Source organism: Solanum lycopersicum, chromosome 9, assembly GCF_036512215.1.
Source record: "Solanum lycopersicum chromosome 9, SLM_r2.1".
Lineage (NCBI taxonomy): Eukaryota > Viridiplantae > Streptophyta > Magnoliopsida > Solanales > Solanaceae > Solanum > Solanum lycopersicum.
Genome location: NC_090808.1, coordinates 56,345,876 through 56,365,360, shown reverse-complemented (window position 1 = coordinate 56,365,360; position 19,485 = coordinate 56,345,876). Strand labels below are relative to the sequence as shown.

Here is a 19,485-nt window from a genome sequence, read left to right as displayed (position 1 = left end):
TGTATAAGCTTGGTAGAGTTAGGCAGAAATTTTTTTGTTGAAATTGGATACCACATTATGTCATTAATGATGTTTTCCAAACTCTATAATAGAGTAGCAATTGAACACTTGAAGACACACCAAAATAGAGAAGCAATAGAGAGTAGAGAGAGTAATCCACAAACTAGTTTTTTTGTTTGTGAGAAAATAGTGTGCAAGTAATATTATTGTGAGTGATAAGAAATAAAAGAGTGTTGAGTAGTAGTATTTTGACACTACCAAGTTTTTCATCAATATTATTGTATTACTTTTTCGGGTATCATATTTACCCATTTTAATATTTGGTGTCGTTGTTACTCTCTTCCTATTGCTAATTAGTTTGGACATTATCCAGGGTGATTATCATTTTGTCCAACAACGTGGTATCAAAGTCATAACAAATAATAGTTCGTTGTCCTTTCAATACCCCTGTCTCACAAGAGAAAAATATGAAAAATGGTGTCTACTAATGAAAGCTATTCTTAGCTCTCAAGATGTTTAGGATATTGTAAACAGAGGGTATACAAAACCCGCAAATGAAAAAACTTTGCCCTCCAAATGAAAAAGTCTTGTTAAAGACATGAAAGAAAGATCAACACGCCTTCACTCTTATCCATCAATGTTTGGATGATGGCATGTTTGAGAAGGTGGCTGATGCAACCACCTCAAAAGAAGCGTGAGAGATTTTAAAAAATTCTTTCCAATGAGTTGATGAAGTAAAGAAGATAAAACTTCAAACTCTAAGGGCTGAGTTCGAAGTTTTAAAAATAAAAGAATCCGAATCCATTTCAGAGTACTATTCAAGATTGATGGATGTTTTAAATCAACTAAGAAGATATGGGGAGGAAGTAGATGATGTTCGTGCGTAGAAAAGATCTTTCGTTCTTTAACACCTAAATTTTATTATGGGGTGTGTGCTATTGAGGAGTCTAAAGATCTAGAGTCTATGATGGTAGATCGACTGGAAGGTTCTTTACAAGCCCATGAAGAGAAAATTAAAAGGAGAAAAGAGGAGCCACTAGAGAAACTTCATAAAACTCATGTATCCTTCAAAGGATTTGAATATGAAAAAAGTTACAAAGGAAATGGACAATGGCGAGGCCGTGGAGGTCATGGAGGCCGTGGAAGAGGAAGAAGTTTTACCAATCATTTCAACAATGATGATAAAGGTCACCGGTCATTTAGAGGTCGTGGTTATGGTCAACGATGAAGCAGAGGACATGGAGCCTATCAAGGTACAAATGAAATGAGGTATGACAAATCTAAAATTGAGTATTATAACTGTCATAAAATGGAACATTAGTCTTGGGAATTTCATAGTAATGTTGAAGATAAAGTTAATCTTGTTGACAATTGTTATATTAACCTGTATCTGTAAGGTTAACCAATAAACAGAAACAGAAATATAATGAAGCAGAAAATACATAAAATACAAGAAGTAATCTGAGTCCACAGAAACTAGTGTGTGTGCTTAAGAAATTTAATCCCCTCACTGTACCCAAGGTTATGGATTAATTTCTCCCAAGATAAAATGGATTAAACCTGTTGAAGAAATCGCAGTACCTCAAATTTCCTTAACTTTACCGAACTTTTGAACACCAACAAGTCACACAGACTCAGTCGATCGACACTTTAATTTTATTTGAGAGAAAAATAAATGCAAAGAAGGAAAAAAATTTCAGAATTTGAAAAATCAAAAATTAACTTCCTTTTATAGCCATTTTCAGCAAGAAACGTGTCTGTTCAGAGAATTCTGTTCAGACCCGTTTACTCAAGAAAGTTGTGCCTTTTGGAAAACATAACAACTTTTCGAAAGAATGTGTCTATTAGCAAAATAACGACTTTTCGAAAATGGCAACAACTTTTCGAAATGTTACCGTTACCCGCAAATTTATAAGAGATAATATTAAAAGGATTTATTTGATTTAACAAAAACTTATTAAATAAATTTTGTTCAAAAAATTTATCAATCAATCACATCATTTTCCAAATCTGAATCCGAAGCCGAAGCCGAGCCGAGCGAGCGCCGACAACGACAGTGCGAGGGGAATCTTCTTCTTAGCTCTTTAAGACATAATGGAAGTGTTTACTTATATAAGGATAACAATTTCCCTTTGTTTTGCCGTTATGGGAGAAATGACTTTTCATTTGCACTTTGCAAATGACTTTTCATTTTCCCTCCAAGATAGTACCCTCACTTTTCATATTCTCTCTTTTCTTTTCATATTCACACTTGCTAAACCCCAACAATCCCCCACATGAATTGGGAAGGCTAGTGTTAAAACATATGCATGAAAAAACTTGTGTGTATTGTAGGTAAAGGTTAATCGCATCTGGATAAGTAGGTTTCCCTTTAAACTTTCCGTAGTGAACATATATCGGATATACTCGGTCAATCGGTAGATTTGATATCTTTGAATCGTCGAGCTTTGGTGTATACCTAGACAACATATGTCACACAATAAACCCTTGAACTGTTCTTAGTTCTTATTGTTTTGTTCGTTTCAGCCATGAACACATCTTGGATAGTAAGTGTTTAAAGAACTGGCCTTACCGGATTCTCCTTGAAGCGGCTTACACTTCACACTTACATATGTGATTTCTAAATGTGTTATCCCATAGATACACCATTTGATATTCCTTGTATCAAACTTAAAAACCATTAAAAAGTCCTTATGTCTTTATCCTGGTTACTAAAAATTGTCTCATCATGAGAATGGACCATAAAATAATAATTTTTCTTGACAGTGTTGAACCATCATCAATGACTTTGTTTTATCTTCTTGAACCTAGATCTTGGGATCTACAGTCTTCTAGGTAGAGTTACTGTCAAGATGACTTGTTCTCGGCCATAGTCCGATTCCCGTCGATGATTTCTCAACTCCTTCTCTATTTAGGCCTTTTTAAAGTGGATCCGACACATTATCTTTTGACTTCACATAGTCAATTGTGATAATTCCACTAGAGAGTAGTTGTCTCAAAGAGTTATGTCTTCATCTTATGTGACGAGACTTTCCGTTATACATGATGCTTCCAGTCGTTCCTGTTGCAGCTTGACTATCACAGTCTATGCATGTAGGGGCTATTGGTTTGGGACAAAATGGAATATCTTCTAAGAAATTTCGTAGCCATTCAACTTCTTCACCTGCCTTGTCTAAAACAATGAATTCAGACTCCATTGTAGAGCGAGATACACATGCTTGTTTGGGTGATTTCCAAGATATTTCTCCTCCACCAATACTAAAAACGTATCCACTTGTGGATTTTGTTTCAGTTGACCCAGTAATACAATTTGCATCACTATATTCTTCAAGAACGGCTGAATGTTTGTTGTAATGTAAAGCATAGTTTTGAGTGTCATCTAATTATCCCAAAACTCACTTCTTTGCAAGATGAAGGTTTACATCAATTGGAGTCTTTGCCCTTTTAAAATTCAAAAATTTGAATTTTTCAAGTATCATTTGAATATAATGAGTTTGAGACAATGCTAGACCGTTAGGAGTTTAAGAATTTTAATTCCTAATATCACATCAACAACTCCTAAATCTTTCATATCAAACTTACTAGCGAGCATACACTGTAGCTTTTATATTAGCAATGTCTTTTCTCATTATAAGAATGTCATCTATATATAGGCACAAAATAACTTCCTGATTTGGAGTATATTTAATGTAAATACATTTATCACATTCATTGATCTTAAATCCATTTTACAACATGGTTTGATCAAACTTTGCATGCCATTGTTTTGGTGCTTGTTTTAGTCCATAAAGTGACTTAATAAGTTTGCACACTTTCATTTCCTTACCAGGAAGTACAAAACCCTCAAGCTGTGCTATGTAAATTTCTTCTTCAAGCTCTCCATTTAAGAAGGCTGTTTTCACATCCATTTGATGAATTTCAAGACTGTACACTGCAGCTAGTGCAATTAATATCCGAATTGATGTAATCCTAGTCACTAGCGAGTATGTATCAAAATAATCAAGACCTTCTTTTTGTCTAAAACCTTTGACAACAAGTCTTGTTTTATATTTGTCAATAATTCCATCATCTTTCATTTTCCTTTTAGAGATCCATTTTGAACCCAAGGGTTTGTTCCCTGGAGGAAGATCAACCAATTCCCAAGTATGATTGCTTAAGATTGATTGAATTTCACTATTAACAGCCTCCTTCCAAGAGTTTGAGTCGCTAGACAACATTGCTTCCTTGAATGTTTGAGGCTTACTTTCAAGAAGAAATGTTACGAAATCTGATCCAAATGAAGTAGATGTCTTTTGACGTTTACTGCGTCTTGGACTTTCTTCATTATGTTCATTCTCTTTTGGTTCTTCTCTGGGTTGTTTAGATCCCCCAGTAGATAACTCAATTCTAGTTTTATACGGATAGATATATTCAAAAAATTTAGCACTCTCTGATTCCATTACTGTATTATCATGAATATCCGGATGTTCGGACTTATGAAACAAAAATCGACATGCCTTACTGTTTGTGGCATATCCAATGAATACACAATCCACATTCTTAGGCCCTATTTTTACCCTCTTAGGTATAGGAACTTGGACTTTGGCTAGACACCCCCACACTTTGAAATATTTCAAATTGGGTTTTCTACCTTTCCATTTCTTATATGGAATTACATTTGTCTTTGAGTGAGGCACTCTGTTAAGTATTTGAGTTGCTGTAAGGATAGTTTCCCCCCACAAGTTCTGTGGTAAACCTGAACTTATAAGTAATGCATTTATCATTTCTTTTAAAGTTCGGTTTTTCCTTTCGGCAATTCCATTAGACTGAGGAGTGTAGGGAGCAATAGTTTGATGGATTATTCCATTTTCTAAACATATTTCTGCAAATGGAGATTCATATTCTCCACATCTATCACTTTTGATCATTTTGATCATTTTGATCTTTTTATCTAACTGATTTTCAACTTAAGTTTTATATTGCCTAAATGCATCTATTGCTTAAACTTTGCCATTTAGCAAATATACATAAGAATATCTAGTGCAATCGTCAATAAAAGTTATGAAATACTTTTTCCCACCACGTGATGGTGTTAACTTCATGTCACAAATATCAGTGTGAATCAATTCTAAAGGATTTGAATTCCTTTCAACAGATTTATAAGAATGTTTATCATACTTAGATTCAACACAAATTTGACATTTTGATTTATTCCACTCAAATTTTGGCAAAATATTAAAGTTAATCAGTTTTCGCAAGGTTTTGTTATTAACGTTTCCCAAACGTTCATGCCATAAACATTTAGACTCAATAAAGTAAGAAGAAGCAAAATCTTTATTCATATCAACTGCAATTACATTGAGATTGAAAAGGCCATCACTAAGGTAGCTTTTTCCTACATACATATCATTTTTTCTTACTACTACTTTATCAAAAACAAATAAACATTTAAATCTATTATTGGTCAGAACTGGAATTGAAACTTAATTCTTTCTCAATTCTGGATCATATGAGACCCTATTTAATGTCACCATCTTGCCTGATGTCATCTTTAATAGGACTTTGTCAGTTCCTTCCACCTTTGATACAGCGGAGTTTGCCATAAACAATTTTTCATCTATAAGTGCTGGAGTATATGATGAAAACAATTCTTTGTTGGCACAAACATGGCATGAGGCACCAGAATCTATCCATCATTCTCTTGCATTTCCAACCAAGTTACATTCTCACAGAGATCGTCCATTTCTCCTTTGCATTCAACCAAATTTGCTTGATCTTTCTTTTTCTTGTCCTTCTTTGGACCCCGCATTAGCCCTATGACGATATTTACCACAGTTAAAGTAGTTTCCATTGAATTTCTTCTTTGTGGGATCTTCTTCAACAAAATTTACTCCAGATATTGCTGAATTACCACGTGACATCTTTTCTGCAGCCTTTTTATCCTCTTCAATTCTCAGCTGTACTATGAGATCTTCAACAGTCATCTTCTTGCGTTTGTGTTTCAAGTAATTTTTGAAGTCCTTCCATAATGGAGGTAACTTTTCAATAATTGCAGCCACTTGAAAAAAATCATTCACAATCAATCCTACATTAAATATTATGTTAGTATTAAGGGAAAACATAATATTTCTAACATAGGCATTAAATAAATTTTATACCTTCATCAAGGAGATCATGGATTATGACCTGCAATTTTTGAACTTGGGTGACGAGAGTCTTACTGTCTATCATCTTATATTTCAGAAATTTTTCCACAATGAATTTCTTTATTCCGGCATCTTCTGTTTTGTACTTCTTTTCTAAAGTATCGCACAGTTCTTTTGAGGTTTTGGCATTGTTGTACAGATTGTACAGATCATCTTGCAGACCACTCAAAATATAATTCTTACACAAAAAATCTGAGTGTGTCCATGCTTCTGTTACCAAGAATCGGTCATCAACCGGAGTTTCATCCGACCTAATAGGAACATTCTCATTAATGAACTTCTGCAGAATAAATGTGGTGAGAGAGAAGAACATCTTTTGCTGCCATGTCTTAAAGTCGACTCCAGAAAACTTTGCAGGTTCTCAGTCGGCGCTAAGGCAACATTTGAACGGTCATGTGCAATTGATGTTGTTGCAGCAATTACTGTTCCAGCTTTTGTTTGACTTGAATTAGTCAAAAAAAATTTCTGTCACAAATTGCAGATAAGTTACGTATTTGAAATACTAATAGTAAAGAACAAATTTTTACTCAAATTATTTCTGATTTATCGTTAAATTTTTATGTTCTTTTAATCGTTAATCGAATGAATTTTAAAAATTCAAGCAGAGTAGAAAACCATAAAGCTTTTAATCTCTAGAAATCGCAAATACAAAAACTTTGTTAAATTTCTTAAGATTGTTATATTAACCTGTATTTGTAAGGTTAACCAATAAACAGAAACAAAAATAAGTTGAAGCAGAAAATACATAAAATACAAGAAGTAATCTGAGTCCACAGAAACTATTGTGTGTCCTTAAGAAATTTAATCCCCTCACTGTACCCAAGGTTATGGATTAATTTCTCCCACGATAAAATGGATTAAACATGTTAAAGAAATAGCGGTACCTCAAATTTCTTTAACTTTAGCGAACTTTAGAACAACAACAAGTCACACAGACTCAGTCGATCGATACTTTGATTTTATTTGAGAGAAATAAATGCATAGAAGGAAAAAAATATTCAGTGTTGGAAAAATCAAAAATTGACTTCCTTTTATAGACATTTTCAGCAAGAAACGTGTTTGTTCAGAGAAATGTGTTCAGACCTGTTTATTCCAGAAAGTTGTGTCTTTTGGAAAAAATAACAACTTTTCGGAAGAATGTGTCTGTTAGGAAAATAATGACTTTTTCAAAAGTAACGACTTTTTGGAAAGGGTAACAACTTTTCATAATGTTACCATTACCCGCAAATTTATAAGAGATAATATTAACAGAATTTATTTGATTTAACAAAAACTGATTAAATAAATTTTGTCCAAAAAATTACATCATTTGCCAAATCCAAATCCAAATCGGAAGCCGAAGCCGAGCGAGCGGCGACGACGGCGGCACGAGGGGGCATCTTCTTCTTAACTCTTTAAGATTTAATGGATGTGTTTCCTTATATAAGGACAACAGTTTCCCTTTCTTTTACCAATATGGGAGAAATGACTTTTCATTTGCACTTTGCAAATGACTTTTCATTTTCCCTCAAAAATAGTTCCCTCACTTTTCAAATTCTCTCTTTTCTTTTTCCATTCACACTTGCTAAACCCCAACAACAATAACAAAGTTGAAGATGAGTCAACACTGTTATTAACACTCAAAGAAGAAGATAAAGATGATTGCAACTCGTGGTATCTTGACAATGGAGCAAGCAATCATATGTGTGGCCACAAAGATAAATTTGTGGAGATAAAGAAGGTCATGAAAGGTAATGTGTCTTTTGGAGATACCTCAAAGATCCAAATTGAAGGGATAGGTACGATTCTGATATCTTGTAAAGATTGTGGTCATAAATTGATTATTAATATTTAATGTGTGCCAAAATAGAAAAGTAATATTTTGAGTTTGGGTCAACATATTGAAAAAGGATATGACATTCATATGAAAAATATGCATCTTTGGCCAAGTGATTCAAGTAACAACTTAATTGCTAAAGTTTATATGGCAAAGACTAGGTTGTTTCCTTTGAATCTTCAAACTATTGAAGTAAGTTGTTTGAAGGCTAATGTGCAAGATGACTCATAGTGTTGGCATATGTGATTTGGGCACTTGAACTTTGAAGTGCTCAAATCAATGGGAGACAAGAACATGGTTGATGGGATACCGTCAATCAACCATCCAAATCAATTGTGTGAAGCTTGTCTTCTTGGAAAAGATGCAAGGATGAGTTTTCCAAAGGAGACTACCTCAAGAACAAGTAAGCCACTCCAACTTGTACACACCGATGTGTGTGGTCTAATCAATCTACCTTCTTTTGGTAAAAGTAAAAACTTCTTGCTCTTTATTGATGATTTTAGTAGAAAAACTTGGGTATAACTATTGAAGAAAAAATCTTAAGTTTTGTTGCCTTTACAAATTCCAAAGAACTTGTAGAAAAAGAGAGTTGCTATGAAATAAAATCATTAAGCTATGATAGAAGAGACGAATTCACTTCAAAAGAATTTAATGACTTTAGTCAATCCCATGGAATTCGTTTCACTCTAACGATACCTTACTCGCCCCAATAAAATGGAGTTGCAGAAAAAAAGAATAGAACAATTCTTAATATGGCCAGATGTATGTTGAAAGCTAAACATCTACCAAAAGAATTTTGAGCCGAGGCTGTTTCTTGTGAAATTTATTTAAGCAACAGGTGTCCAACAAGAAATGTACGAGATCAAACACCTCAGAAAGCATGGAGCGGAAGAAAGCCATGTGTTAAGAACTTGAGAATCTTTGGGAGCATAGCCTATGCTCATGTTCCACATCAAGGGAGAGCTAAACTTGACGATCGGAGTGTCAAATATGTGTTTGTTGGTTATGACGCAAGTTCAAAGGCTACAAATTGTAAAATCCAAGCAATAACAAAGTGGTCGTGAGTCGTGATATTGAATTTGATTAAGAAGCATCATGGAATTGGGAGGCTCGGGAAGAAAAAACATACGGTTTTCTTTCATACTTCGGAGATGAAGAGAAAAGGAGACCATGACACCTGCACATTATGCAACCCCACCTCCTTCACCACCAAATGTTGCATCTCCATATTCTCAAAAGAGTTCAAGTGAAAGACCACATAGGATGAGGAGCATCCAAAAACTCTATGATGGCACAAGAGAAATTATTAATTTTGGTTTTTTGTATTGTCTCTTTGCTGATAGTAAACCAATGATTTTTGATGATGTTGTTACTGAAAAAAGGTAGAGACAAGCCATGGAGGAGGAGATCCAGTCAATAGAGAAGAACTACACTTGGGAGTTGACAACTCTTCCCAAGGACAATCGAGTAATTGGAGTCAAATGGGTATATAAGATGAAGAAAAATGTTCATGGAAAATTAGAAAGATACAAGGTAAGACGTGTGGCTAAAGGCTACAAACAAAGGCATGGAATCGACTATGAAGAAGTCTATACGCCTGTTGACCGCATGGAGACAATCTGTCTATATCCATCAACAGATGTCAAATCGGCATTCTTGAATGGATATCTTGAAGAAGTAGTCTATGTTGAGCAATCATTAGTTTTTGTGGTTAAAAATCATTAAGATAAGGTGTTGAGGTTGAAGAAAGCCTTATATGGGTTGAAGCAAGCTCCACGAGCTTGGAATAGTTGCATTGACAAATACTTTTTGTAACAACCTAATAATGGGTAAAATAAGAAATGCTTAATGTGTCAAGAATACCTATGATTAGACCAGGGTTCACATGGATTGATGTGCGTAGAGCCAGACCTTGGAACCCTTACTACAGCCAATACAACTAACTTGGGGAGTTAGTTGAGCTTAAAAAGGTTGGGTCCAATCATGTATGACTCTCGAATACGAAGATTTACTCAAAGGAGTCTTTATCAGACTTGAAAAGAGAAAATCTTAGGTTTGGAGGGTCTAAGGGTCAAATGGTCTTCTTTTGGCTAAGGGTAGTATCGTAATTACCCTAAATATATAATTAATTATTTAAGTAATAAGGTGTAGGGGCATTTTGGGGAGAGAGTGCCAAAATTGGGCACTTGAAGTGAAGTCTTGCTCCACCCGAGCTCGAACGTAGTTGGAAGTAATGAATTAAATTATTTTTAATTAAAGTTGGTAAATTAGTGTAATTAATTTATATTTATTATTTATTATCTGATTTAAAATAAAAGGAAATCATATTTTTAATAATTAAATAAAATCTTATTTGACTATGTCCTAAACTATACTCCTAAGCCTATGAAAACTCTTCTCTCCCACGCTCATCTCTCTCTCATGTCTCTATCACTCTCACTCACGTTTTTCTTTGCCAAATAACGAACTAAAACATTAGGTAAACCAAAGTTATTCACACTTGAAGAACTTACAACAACAATTATAAACAACCACCTAATCAAACACATTAGGCAAAGAGAGGGTTTTTCCATCAAGTTGGTGTTAAAGCTCTTGGATTTTGACGTGTGCTTTGAGAAGAAAGTAGAGGTTTGAACGTCAAAAAGGTACGGGTTCTCTTCTCTCTTGGTCCCTTTACCAACAGACCTTTTAAGGTTCAGAATATTCATTCTTGAAATTAGGATTGTTCCCCCCTGCATGTCCCTGTCACAAGCTCCCATTGAATCATAGGTTGGTTATGTTTGCTTGTACAAAACTAGGGATGAAACGTGTTTTCGTGATGATTATGTGTTTATATGAATGTTTGGAATTATGTGACTTATGTTGATGTTTCCGAAAATTTAACTGCGTGTGTATGTGTGTGTGTTGTCGTGGCTATTATTCATGGTTTAGGCCTTGAAATGGCATGATAGTTCTTTATATTTCATGTACATATGTTGATGTAAATCTTATGTTCATATGAGTTGAAATGTGGATGATTTGAGGGACAATCTCTTGGCTAAACGAATCCATGAAAACGTAGATAAAACGTTCTAAATGCACTACGAAATTCCCCTCAGAACTAAGGTGTAACTAGATGAAAGGATGCTGAAAAATAAAAGAAAATTTCCAGCTTCTAGTGATGAATTTCGGTCAACAAAGAGGGTTCAAAATGTTGAAAAACTTAAATAAAACAAGTGAGGTCATGGAAGATTGAACACGTGACCTCACAATGTTAAAAACCATGAAAATAAAGAAGTAAAAAGAAATGTGGTGAAGGGGATTCGAACCATGGTATTGGCTGGAAAATGTAACTTAAAAGAAAAAAAATAAGAATTGAGAGGAGTGGGATTCGAACCCACAACCTCTAAAATAGAATTAAGGAAGAGTAAAAGAAAAAAAAAGTGAGGTGTGGGAATCGAACCCACGACCTCTAGGAAGTGAAGGAGAGTCAAAGGAAATGAAAGAAAAGAGACATGAGGCGTGGGAATCGAACCCACGACTACTAGGAAGATTTAAGGAGAAAAATCAAAAGAAATTAAAGAGGGATTGTGGGGGTTTTAACCCACAACCCCTCGGCCAAAGGAGAAAAATTTAAAGGCAATGAAAATAAAAAGTAAATGAGGTTGTGGGAGTTCGATCCCACACCCTCTTAGTTCTATTAAGCTAAAAATGAAGAGAGAAATTAAGGGAAAAATGAAATAAAGGCATTGGGGCTCTAACTTGGGTCCCCAAGCCGTATGGATCAAACCGAAATGAATGAAAAAAGTGTAAGTGTTGTCCAAGATATTTCAAAACCGGGTTCCCGTGCCCAAATTTCATATTGATAGACAAGTCATATGTGAATTAAATGTTAAATAATAATGTTGCCTACTTAGATCGAAATCGAGATCTTGACATACATACAAGATGCATAATTCTTGTATTACATAATCTTAGGAAGATATAAATCACTTAACGAACTACGAATGATTCCTCATTGCTTCTATATATAGACCCATAAGTTTAGCATAAGTTTAAAAATAAGTGAACCTAAAATGTATGTAATGAAATGATGTAACCCTAGAATGGTTAAAAAAGAGTGTAAAACACACTAAATAGCCAAGTGCATTGGCATATGATGAAATGAACAATGAAGAGATGAAACCCTAGAAGGGTTAAATAAGAGTGTGAAACACACCAAATGGCCAAGTGCATTGGCATATGATGAAATGAACATTCACGTAAAAAGGGGTGTGTAATTATGAAGAGCAAATGTGTTGATGATAATGAATGTGGTGACAACATGATATGAGGCTAATGTAAAAGATGAGAGCAATCACAAATGAGCCTAAGTAAATGTTACCAAAATGTACTCACCTATGAGAGTGTAAAGGTAATGAAGAGACCGGTCTCTATAACACTCTACTGAAAGTATTGAGATTAACAAACTTAATACTAATGATGAGATGAGAAATCATCTATTGGGATATGATGTCCTCATATTGGAAGCCAGCTTCCATGACATATGAGTTGAATATAATGGAACTTTACACTGAGCACCAATAGACTAGCTATGAGCGTTCGGAAAGGACGGAGGTTCACGTAACTATCATGAGATGAGACTGTCCGGCATGGCGAGTATTGATCTCCTTATATTTCCTAGTCTTTGAACCTATACTGCAAATATAGGGATCTAGCTGGGTTAAATTCCTATGTACGCTAGCATGTTTTGGGTCACCTTGGCCGGTGATTCCACCTTTTTTCGGTGTGGGGTTTCATGACACTGGATTTCATGATGCTTACATGATCTATGTCGATTAAGGTTAAATTTTCCAATGAATGAATGAATGAGGCCAGCCTCAAATGATGCACATAATGAAATGAATGGTACCAAATGTGTTAGGGCAGGATGAGCAAGAGGTGAGTTAAACTCAAGCAATGACATTAGGTCATTCTTGGTCATTGCAAAGCGAACCCGATGAAAGTCTTAAACTACATCCTAGGTATAGCTGGTGTTCACACTAGCCTATGAACGAAATGAAATGAAGTACGTATGAATGAATGAAGCAGACTCTGTGTTTGATAATGAAGACTCCCTAATTAAGGTTCCATATGTTAAGTTCTCATTTTTGGGAAATCTTAATGTCAAGTCCATGATTCCATGGCATATGAATAAGTGATATGAACAACTTTATGTGTTATATGAATTATGATATGTGCTATGTGTACGCTGTTCTGTGTTGTATGCAAAATGTTAAGTATGATGGTGCATATTACTCTAATGGCATAACTTTCCTAATCCAAATTTGGAAAGAGTACTCACATTCCTAATCTCAATTTGGCAAGTATAAGACTGGTCAACGGACCGGAACCGGTTCACCGGACCGGAATGAACCGGTACCGGACCGGACCAGAACCCGTTGACCGGTATGTTGAACGGTACCGGGATGAACCGGACCGGAATTACCGGGATGATTCTTCGGTTCCGTCCCGTTCCATTATATACCGGGATGGAACCGGAATGAACCGGAACGAACCGGGATAGAACGGGACGGAATTAACGGGATGATATTTTTTGGAATTACGAAAATGTAATAATTTTTTTTATTTTAAAAGTATAAATTAATAGTTTTTAATTTTTTACTATAATTTTTACTTAAGTTTATTTTAAAGATATTTTATTAATTTTTTTGTTGTTGATAAGTTTGCAAGTAAAGTCTAATAAAGTTTTCAAAATTTAAATCTTTTGAAGTTTATACTTTATAAGTTATTACTTATATTCATTAATATTTATTTTATAAGTTATATTTATAACTTGTATCTTGTAAATATTAAATAAATAAAATTTGTAATTTTTAAAAAAATAAATTAAATATAAATTATATAAAATATAAAAAAATTAATATATATTAAATAAACCGGACCGGAACCGGACCGGACCGGAACCAGAATGAACCGGTACCGATACACCGGTATGAAATCACGGTTCCGTCTTGTTCCGTGTACGGGGTTCAGACTATCCCGTCCCGTCCCGTAGGCAACCGAAACGGGACGAATCGAAACGAACTGGAATGGTACCGGTACGTCCCGTTCCGTTGACCAGTCTTAGGCAAGTCCACTGACTTGACCTGCTATAATTATGTTGCTAGGAAAGAGCTATTCTTACTCATGCATGTACTTGGTGTGTGCTTGCATATACTCATACTTAGTACAATTGTGTACTAACCCTATACAACTCTAAACTTTTAGGTGCAGGCACAGGTGGACGCTACAGATACAGGATCAACGTTGCAGCTATCCAGACGTCGAGTATTCATCCGGACTTGGTAGGCCCTCATGCTTTCGAGGATGACTGCCCATTTACATACTAGCTTAGTTGTAGGATTGAGCTAGTGGAGTATATTCCAGTAGCGGTTCTTTCCCGTTTTTGTTCAGACATTGTATGGGTGCCATTTTGGGAAGTACATCTTTATCATTATAATAAACTGCTTCTTTCATTTGATGATCTTAATGTTAGATGGTTGATGGTGAACAATTATACATGTAATAGAATGTTTAGTAAACATGTTAGGAAACAAAAAGTTTCAAATTTTGTGCTAAAATTAACCTATATGAAGTAAGAATGACGTATGTTGGCTTGTGTGCAACCTCTGAGAGGTCAAAAACGCCATCCTCGTGCGGGGTCTAGATTCCGGTCGTGAAAACTTTCAAGGCAATGGGTTTACTTGTTGTGTCCATAAATATGCTCTTTACATTAAAGCTCATACTACTGGAGATATTCTACTTGTTTGTCTTTATGTTGGTGATCTCATTCTAACGGGTAACAACCCAGTTTTATTAGAAGCTTTCAAGAAAGCTATGTCCCTTAAGTTTGAGATGACGGACATAGGGCTCATGTCATATTACTTGGGCCTAGAAATGAAGCAAATCGAGGAAGGTAACTTCATATCTCAAGAAAGCTATACAAAGGAGATTATGAAGAAGTTTAACATGTATGAGAATCTTCTCCGAATGTTAAGAGAACTCTTAGTGATGAAGGAGAAAGATAATTTACTCTTGATGCTGATTTCGGAAAAGGAGTATTCTGTGATATTAGTGGTGATTTATGCATAGAAAAATGTTCTCTGATCAGTGAGAATATTCTTAATCCTCAAGAAACCTCATCCACCAATAAGGATTCAATAGATATATTAAATGTCAGGTTAGAGTCTTTAGAGAAAATTATCTTCACCATGAATACAAGGATAAAGTCTTTAAAAAATCTATCGTCACAATGTCTAAGAGGGCTGTTAGACCATCATAAAAAATCTCTCACCCATATACTCCTAATCATGCCAAAAGAAAAAAAAGAGACAAATCTTAAAGGTATTGTCAAGAATTCAAAGAAAGATAGAGAGACAAAGTAAGGTTATTACTGAAAAAAAACTGGTATCTGAAGATAATGCATGGTGAAGGTAAAATTGTATTCTAACAAATTTTTCTAACATTTGTATTTGTGTTATATACTTCACTTTTTATGTGAAATTCAACAAAATATATGAATTCCACGTGTAAAAGTGAAGTAATATCACACAAGACAAATATTAGAAAGATGGTAGGAATACAATTTTACCTTCATTATGGATAAACTTCCGACACCAATTCTATTTCAATAATAGACTCATTCACACGTTTCTATTTTTTTTTAACACTTGACAATGTCTTTTGAAATTTATCTCTTTTTTCTTTAACATGATCATGAGTATATGAGTGAGAGATCCTTGATGATGGCATGATACTTCTCTTAGTCATCATTATGAAAATATTTCTTTCTAAAAGTTATATCCTAGCATTCTTAGTAACGATAGTTTCTCATAAGACTCTATCTTAGCATTCAATAAGTCTATTAAATCCTTCTAAGTGTATGAGATTTCTTGAGGCCAAGAAATATTCTCATCGATCGGAGAAAATCTTCCTACTCCAAAATCACTACTATCATCATCAAATCCTCCTCTCTTTCGAAATCAACACCATTAGAACATCTATTAACATTTGGAGTAAATTATCCTTCTCGTTCTTCACCATTAACACAACTAAAAGCTCTCTCGATATTCGGAGAAGATCCTCCTACATCAAAATTAGTCCCAATATCTAGGTTATTTCTTTTAATAGCCAGATCTTTCAATTTCAGCTTAGACTTTTTAATTTTATCATCTTTTGTTAATTTTTAGGTATAAACTTAGTGAAAAATTTCATCTCCATTTTACTAGGCATAGAAATTATCCATAGATACACCATCTACATGTAAATAATAAGATCAAAATGTGATAATATTAAAAAAAATTGATTATTCATTTATAGTTTTAAAAATTAGTTTTGAAAATTACAAAAACAAATAGGATTAACAATTACATATGTAGCAATTACTGCATTTTTAGAAATATTTTATAGCAATTTGAAATTATTACAAACAACTGTTGTAATTATTTCAGAAATTATTGTAATTATTTAACAAACTACTAAAATAAATGAAAATAGTTGCTAAATATGCTGCAACAAAATTCGGAAGATAGTAAAAAGTAGAATTCAACATTTGTTTATTAAGTTAAAGAATTTTGCTTACCAAATCCTTAAGGGGATCAAATGACTATTAATCTCAATCGATATGCTAGCAATCACCAAAAGCCATCCAAAAATTCTTTGTGAAGACACCTTTTGTGAAAACACCTTATATATTTTTCAGAGCAAAACGAAGATCAAAATGTCCAACACCACATAAAATAATCTCAAAAAGAGATCAAAACATTGAATGCCCCAAATAATGAAAAAGTTAAATATGGACTAAAATAAAATAAAGTTCACCATAAATGTCCATGAAAAGCCATAAAGATTGGTGATATTCGTATAGGGTTTCACCATTTACAATAGATGATTAATTGTAATGTCCTACTTAATACGACTTCACGGATAAATAGATGATGTTTCTCTATCGCCCGAGAGCAAAATTCATTTTGTAAAATAATTTTTGTTAAAATCTTTTCCACAAAAGAATATCATGAACAAAATAATGTAAGCACAACGATTATTTTACACCTTTACTAATATCTTTTATTTTGAGATGCCTAATCAACTCATTTCCTTGGAAACTCTTTCCAACTCTTGTCGTCTCTTTTTTGTATTTGGTTGACATTGTTTCATTAACATACATATTTACCTTGTGATAATTTAAGTTAGTGATGATAACAAACTCTTTCCTGCCTAAACAAAACGACATGTCACTATAATTTATCCAATTGCTATAAATTCGACGTCGGAGAAGTTGATAAATTGTACTTATTTGAAATCTAGTACTCACATATTTAAGTTAAAAGTAGTTTATGAAAATAGAAGATCGAAGAATTTTTTCATTTTTTGTTCTTATAAAATATTTCTAAAATCAGAAAACATACATAATCCCAACTTAAGAGTAAAGAACTTCTTAAATCTGAAAACGTATCAATCATTGACTCAAAACTACCATTTTCGTACCTAATCCGCTTCACAAAGAAAGTATCGGTTGAAGGACTGACCTGAAAACACTGCAATAAAGAATGTCTCCTTCTATGAAATAGGTATATCATATTGTTTCTCCTCTATAATATCCTTTTACATTTGTAGAAAAAAACTTCTATTCTACGTTCTCTTTCTTCATCTATAGAATTTTCCGATCTTGTGTTATCAACTTCTTCTTCTATGGACTTCTCTAAGCTAGTTTTTACTTCTTCTTCGATAGATTTTAGCACAAATTATAGAATAAAAAGCCAGAAAATGAGAAGGGGATATGATAAGAAGTTATACAACAAAAATATAGTGGAAATCTGATTATTAGTTATAAATCAAACATACACAATCTACATATAAAAATAAAAAAATTAAAATATGATAATGCAAAAATAAATTCATTATCCTTCGATAATTTTGAAAGTAATTTCAAAACTACAAAATAATTATGGTAAACATGCTAGCTGTTGCATTTTTACAATTACTTTATAGCAATTGTTGTAATTATAATAGCAATTGCAATAGTAATTTCAATAATTGTTGTAATTATTTCAACAGTTGCTGAAATAAATGAAATAGTTGCTAAAAATGCTACAACAAAAACAGAAAGGCAAAAGCAACAATCTACATCTTGACGAGATGAAGAATTTTAAGTGGTAACCAACGGTTCGAAATAGAGGTTCTATAGGGAATGGTAATGCAAGGGAGAGATGGTGGTCCAGGATAGTGAAAACCATGTCCAACATATAGGCGATTCAAGGAATTTATTTGACGCAACGCGAGTCTCTTATGTATAAAAATTAAGGAGTTTATTTGTTGGACCAGCATTGATGAACAAGGGCACGTTAGAGCTCTAAAACAAACAGATTTACAAATTTTCTATCTGCTTGTCGTTACAATTTATCGATCTGCTAAATAATCACTTTGTGATTAAAAAGTTACAAATTTTCAATATGCTTGTGGTTATAGAGTGATTGGTTTCAAAAACTTTAAAACTCATATTTTATGTATTATTTGTTTTTTTTGTTTTCTTAGAGTATTGGTAAAAATATTAGATTAATGTTGTTTAACTAGTCATATAGTTTGTGTGGTATTTTTGATGTTCTTAATTATATTGGTATTATTAATAAAAATATTAGTATTGTGAAAAAATATGTTATTGTTATGTTTTTCAGTAGATGGTCTATTTGTTGAATAGATAAGTTGTTGATTGCTACATATGAATCATATGTTGGAAGAAAACAAATCTTTTTATTTCTTTCAATAAATGACTTATTTGTTGCAACATATGGGTCCATCTATTGTAATATACAAGTCATCTGCCGGAAGAAATCAAATTTGTAGACTATTGATTATTATATTATCTATTGTATTTATTAAATTTGTTGCTATTTTTTTCTTAGTGATTCACAAATCAATTGTAATTTTTTTCCTATTTGTGAATAAAATAATTCCAAAAGAAAAGCAAGTGAGTCAATCTTCAATAAATTAAATAAAACAATTAAAGTACAAATTTTATTAGAAGTACTTGTTGAACAACTCATTTCACAAACAAATAATGTGTTACATTCTGTAGATATATAGAGAGAGAATGAAAATAAATAATCATGAAAAATCAGTTAGGAGTTTTCGAAAAACTGTAGAGGAGGAAGATGAAAATAAAAATGAAGAAAAGAAAATTAATGATGAAGTTGGAGATGATGAAGGTGAGAAAGGAGATGAAAAGATGATTAGGGGTGTACAAAACGAACTGAAAACCGAATCAAACCCCAAATCGAGTCAAATAAAAAAAACGACTTGTGGTTTGGTGTGGTGTTGAAAAAAAAATCCGACTATATTTGGGTTGGTTTGGTTTCAACCAAATAAAACCAGCCCAAGACCAAACCAACCCGACATTATATATATAATTCTTAAAATTGTATTTTATACATAAAATTACTTACTTTGATATAATTTTTAAATATC

The 19,485-nt window shown here is 33.4% G+C and overlaps 1 long non-coding RNA gene across 1 annotated transcript; it reads left to right on the top strand.

The window, feature by feature from the left end:
* Position 1: 1 nt before the first annotated feature.
* Positions 2–14,503, top strand: LOC138338233 (uncharacterized). The gene is made up of 2 exons (XR_011211675.1): positions 2–1,269; positions 14,251–14,503. It is a non-coding gene; the product is annotated as an uncharacterized lncRNA (long non-coding RNA).
* Positions 14,504–19,485: the final 4,982 nt, after the last annotated feature.